Source organism: Cavia porcellus, unplaced genomic scaffold (genome assembly GCF_034190915.1).
Source record: "Cavia porcellus strain 051 isolate PalLab524CR breed Dunkin Hartley unplaced genomic scaffold, mCavPor4.1 scaffold_8, whole genome shotgun sequence".
NCBI lineage: Eukaryota > Metazoa > Chordata > Mammalia > Rodentia > Caviidae > Cavia > Cavia porcellus.
Genome location: NW_026947491.1, coordinates 30,971,921 through 30,977,920, shown reverse-complemented (window position 1 = coordinate 30,977,920; position 6,000 = coordinate 30,971,921).

Here is a 6,000-nt window from a genome sequence, read left to right as displayed (position 1 = left end):
TACCACGGATTGAACTCATGACCACGCACTTGCAAGGCAGGAGCTTATGCTGCTGAGCTAAACCCCCAGCCCTGGGATGTGGATTTATTAAAGGTGGAAAGTATGCTCTGGAGAGTGAATTTATTAAAGGTGGAAAGTATGCTCTGGAGAGTGAATTTATTAAAGGTGGAAAGTATGCTCTGGAGAGTGCCCAATGAACACACTCACTCCACCCACCCGTAGGGACTGTAGAAGGTTGTCTTTGGTACCTCAAATTCATACACTGGCTTCTCCCTCATGCAAATAAGGCATTTGGGGCAGTCTTCCTGTCAAAAACTCACTTGGCCTGGCATCAGATGTAAACTTTTCTTATGAAAGATTATGCCAGATGTAAAGGAAGATCTGAATATGGGACTTTTCAGATTGGCACTGCATGCAGTGTTCAGGAAAGGCCAGGTCACCCTGGATTCCTGTCTTTGGCCAATTTTGTGCTGTTCTTTGACTGGTTTTGCTCAGCCGTAATCTCCTACCTCACTCTATTATTTTCTTTGCTGTGCTGAGGCTTTCCACTAACCCCACTATTTCCTCAGAGTTTATTAGGAATTTATTTATTTATATATTTATTTATTTATTGTGGTGCTGGGGATCAAATGCATGGTCTCATGCCTTCAAGGCAAGAGCTCTACTTCTGAGCCATTATCTTCAGCCCTAGTCAGGAGTTTTTAAAGACATTTCATAAATTAAAACCTCTCACTTGTCAATCTTCAGAATCCTTTTCATTCACAATTTCCCCTGCCTCTGGACAGTTGATGCTTTCTGCTTTCTGATGCTGACAGGAGAGTGTTTTTCTAGCTCACAATCTAACCTTTTCAAAGATAAGAAGTTTAGGTGCTGGGGATTTAGCTCAGCGGCATAAGCACCTGCCTTGTAAGCAGGCGGTCGTGAGTTCGATCCCTGGTACCGGTAAAAATGAAAAAGACAAAAAAAAAAAAAAAAAAAAAAAGTTTAGGACTTCAGTCCCCTATTTCTCCCATGTTGCTACTGCTAACTTTTCCTTACAATGTCTTTCATTTATACATCCCTCTTCTCCATTTTTGCCACGGTCTACTAGTGCTTTGTAACCAAAGGAGTTTGCTAGTATGGTTGGATCACTTGAGTTGCCCCACTTCTCAGACTTGGACCACACTCAGCCCTTTCTAGAATTCTACTTTACTTTATGCATTTTAAAATATTGTCTTTGTCTTATCATTTATCTACTTGCAAAGTTTAAAGAATTCCCTATATTCTACCATATTAATCTAAACTCTGCATTCAAGACTCTACCTGCCTTTTTTCTCCTTGGCATTGAAACATCTCTTTTCTGTAACATGTGCACCAGCTGCACTGTTTAGGTACTGTCACAGTCTTGTTGCTAATTTACCATTCATTAACATTTTGTGTCCACATCTTTGTCTTTATCTGTATTGTTGAGTTAGATTTAAAAGTCAGTCTTTTAAGTAGTCTTTGGTATTCGAACTAAAAAAGAACTTTAATGACAATTTTCCCACTGTAATTTTTAAATTTTGCACTTCTTCAAAAATTGGAGGGATGCCTTAGCTTGATAATAAATACAAGCACCGCCTGTTTCTCTTGTCTTAGAGGCCTTTGTTGGTAGTCCCCTGTGTGAAAGACTTTTATTGGGTGGGGGGCTTTTATTAGCTGGCCTCACATCAGATTAAGAAAATGAGAGGAGTGTTATGTTGATTTAGGTGACTTTAATTACCGCATATTATAAAGGTAACGTGGACACCTTATTAAAAAGCATCAAATAAATATTTGCATAAGGAATACGGGGGGGTTGTGTATGTAAGAGCTTCATATCTCCTTTTTTTAAACTGTAGCTGTTTTTCTTTTGAGAGAAAGTCCATGCTCATTACTGTAGAAGATAGTGAAATTTTAAAAAATCAACATTGTACTTTTAATTGCTGTTCAAACTTCTGAAACAGAAGAAGGATGGAAAAATATAGCACTTCATTAACTATTTGGCTTCAGGTTATCTGGTGCTGTGAGAACTTGAAAACTATCCATGTGGAGGTAATAAGAAAATAGTTAGAAAAAAAGAAAAATGGAGTGAGGCATTTCATTCAACAGATGAGGGAAAGAATGGTGGTATTGATGAATAAATCCAAGAAGAGGCTAAATAACTAATAAAATTATCTTTCAGCAATTCAGTTCAATAATATTCCAAAATAAAAAACACAAAATATAAAGTTCTAATGAATATCAAGCTTAGTCCTGCAGAGTCTGGGGGGAAAAAAAAAAGACACACTTCTCTTGGGAACTTGGCTCAGGGCTTTGGCTCAAGATCAGCATGACTTAATAGCTATAATTTGCATTTGAATGCAATTAACTGGGCCAGTACTTTGGGGTAATCAAGCTGTCTGCCCTACACATATGCTACAAACTCCACAAAAATCCGGGCACCAAAGGGAAGTCTTTTCAGTCCCTCTCAGACCTGGCACTCAGACTAGGACCTAAAATGAGGTGTTAGGTTTAAACCCTGATGTAAGTGTGAACAATGAAATCTGATTTTTATCTAATTTTAATTTTTAATAAAGTTTAGCTACTTGTTATATATTTCTTTACCATAAATTCATCACTTCTGTAGAAGTGATTTGTATTATTTAGAAATTTCAAGCAATTTAAATAAACAAAAGGGGATAAAAGAAATGTTTACTTCCTGCCTGAAAGTAACTACCATCATTATTCAAAATAAACAGAAAGGAGAAAATGTATGTATAGTTAAAACTATGAATTTTAAATAATGTTGTGAATTGTTAGCAATTGTTTGTAAGACTTAACTGTTTTAATGTAAGAAAAGTAGTAATATAAGAATTTAAGCTAATCTTATTGATATTTCAGCAGATATTCTTCATAGGCAAACATTTATAGAATGCATTATTTTTTAAATTCAAAGAATGAAATATGTAGTATTATTAATAGTAATACTAACAATAATAAAGAGCCCAAGAAAGGGAGAAACCTGAATTTTAGTTTAATCTTGCTCCTAATTTATTGTATAGTATGAATGTCAGGGGGTTCTGGAGTCTGGTGGTATTTCCTTAACTGTAAAATGAATGGGGTGATTGGAATCTTAAAGTCTCTTTCATCTCCAAGATTACAGGAGCACTGCTTGCGTTTGCTGGTTTATAGGAGCTCAGATGCTCTGTTTTCCTTCCTGTTTAAATGCCACCTTTAATAAACACTGCGGTCTGAAATCAGTCTTTTTGAGAACTGTAACTAGTAGGCAACATTTCTAATGAGAATTTGTTCTGTGTTGAAACCAAAGCGTCACATGCCCTTCCTCTAGTAAGTACTGATTTATTTATTCAACAAAGAAGTTATCGGTTACCCTGTTGCGTTTCCCACAAACTCTGCCCTTTAGACATCTGCAGTCTAGTTGAGGAGTCAGAATATGGTCATTAGCATAAAACCTAAGACATGCAAAGACAGTGAAGATTTGACAGAAGGAAAGTCCATATGTAGTGCAAAAGAGGAATGAAATTAAGGTAGGACTAAGCAAGACCCTGTCTGCTGGCAAAACTAGTAACAATTTAAATAAAAGATGTCTCTAACAGATATAAGTCATTAAAATGCCTTCTGCTTCCCCATGTATATAATTTTGCAGTGAGAATTGTACCCACTTTCTAGGGTCACTGAAAAAATTAAAAGAAATAATGCTTGTCAGGTATTTAGCTCTGTCCACTGGCATTGACCAGGAGCTATATAAATGTTTTCCATTGTTATAAATGAGGAAAAAATGCACAAAATGAAAGGTATCACTGAAGAAAAGGTGGTATTTCTGATTGTGACATGAAAGGTTAGCTCCCTACTGATTTTTCGAAAAAGATTCTGAGAATATGGTTGTCTAGGCATGCCTTTTCAAGACAGTTGTTTGCATATGGGGTTATGATCAGGAGTATTTTTTTTTCATCTTTCTGCTAGCAGCAAAATGGAAGAGTCGAATAACTTTTAATGACTGATTAGAATGTAGAGACCTGAAAAACACAGCATAGATAGCCAAGAGGGAAAAATCGGCACAAGTTGTTGCAGCTTTTTTCTGGCTGTTCCGGGGTGGGGTGGGGGCGGGGATTGGAGTGAATGTTCCTACCTGAGACAGGTGCAAATGCAGCATCAGTACTCAATCTCAAGAAACACTCTGTATTTCCAAGGATATTTACAATAAAATTACCTACTAGTTTACTTAGGAAAGATTTTTCAGTTCTCAAAACAATTCCAAAAGATTAAAAAAACACATTACTTACATATAAGACTCCAAGACTTAGAAAGGTCTCATGTTTTATGCAGTCACATAGTCATCCAGCTAACATTTAATGATATATACTATTTAGAGAGCTAAAGAAAGAGTCATGGATAAAATGAAAAAAATTCCTGCTATCTTGGAACTCACCTTCACATAGAGAGAAGACAATAAACAATAACAACAAAACCACAAAAATATTGGTTAGTGCTAAAGGATAACAAGAAATAAAAAGGTGATGTGATAGCAAGTAAGGAGGGATCCAGAGCAGGCTTTCTGGGTCAATGATTGTGTTATCATACAAAGCATGTGATCAGCAAGGCTCTGCCCTTGGTTTAAGGCTTTGTTGTCACCATACTGTGAATCTTAATTTTATTTATTTTTTGCAGGGGATACTGGGAATTGAAATCAGGGCTTTGTGCTTGTCAGGCAGGTGCATATGCCACTGAGCTACATCCCAGGCCTTGTGAGTCTTAATTTTATTTGAAGACTTGGGTTTTGTTAAGTGTGGCCTGATAAAATACTGGAGCATGTGGGTAAGCAGAGGACCTGTGTGTGATATGTGTGTCCTTCATTCCTTGATCCTCTGTTTTTGTGTAACATTCACAGTCTCCCCAAAAGCATAGAATTCTGGTTAACTCCCATACCCAGGGAGATCTACTTGATTCAAAGTTGTGAACAAAATGTGCTGTGTCTACAACTAAGAAAGCAGAGATGCTAACCCTTGGAAGACCATCTTTTCCTCAGATCAGAACTTGCTTCTAATGCAAAAATGCTAAAGCAGGGGCTGGGGATTTAGTGCCTGCCTTGCAAGCAGGTAGTCGTGAGTTCGATCCCCGGTACCGATTTAAAAAAAAAAAAGGAGACAGATCATTCTTCAGTGGAATAGAATTAAAAGATGGAGGCAGAGGAAGGGGTGTGGAAGGGGATAAAAAAGAATTAAAATGTGTTCTATACATGTGCCACCTCTCTACAAGAGATGCAGTCATGATGTACAGTATTGCAAACATGGATGATTAAAAATTTACTTTTGTGCACTGTGCCCATTGTTCATTTAAGAATAAAATGAATATGTACATATGAACTTGGAAAGGAATAATATTTACATACATGTTAAATGCTTTTCTGTCTATATTTAAAAGTAGCATTGCATAAATATAAATATCAAAGTAAAATTCACGCAAATAACCTAAAACTTACGTTTTCTTTACAGAGAATGATGCTACGTAGCAAATAAAAACATCATAACACACTAAGAGAGCGAGGTATGATGGTTCATGGCAGTAATTTGAAGGCAGTAGGAGGCTGAGGCAGGACTGCAATTTGAAGTCCTGCCTGGGTATCTTAGCTCCTCAGTAAGACTCTGCCAAAAAGGGCTAGAGATTTAGCTCAGTAGCATAAGTACCTGCCTGACAAGTGCAAGGCAGTTTAATCACTGGTACCAAAAAACAAACAGAAATTCTGCCAACAAATAAATAAATAAATAAAATGTGTGAAGGTTTTGTGTTCAAAACTCAGTACCAAAAAACAAAAAGAAAAAATTAGGGCATTTAGGGTTAACAAAATACCCTATTTCTTCATTTTTCACTAAATAGTACAAATCATGTAATACTTGCTTATTCTTTTTGACTGAGTGGTCAGGAGGAGCAACTCTGAGGAAATAACATTTGAGTCAATGCTTTTAAGGGTCCAAGATGAGCCAATTAAATGAAAAAATGTTC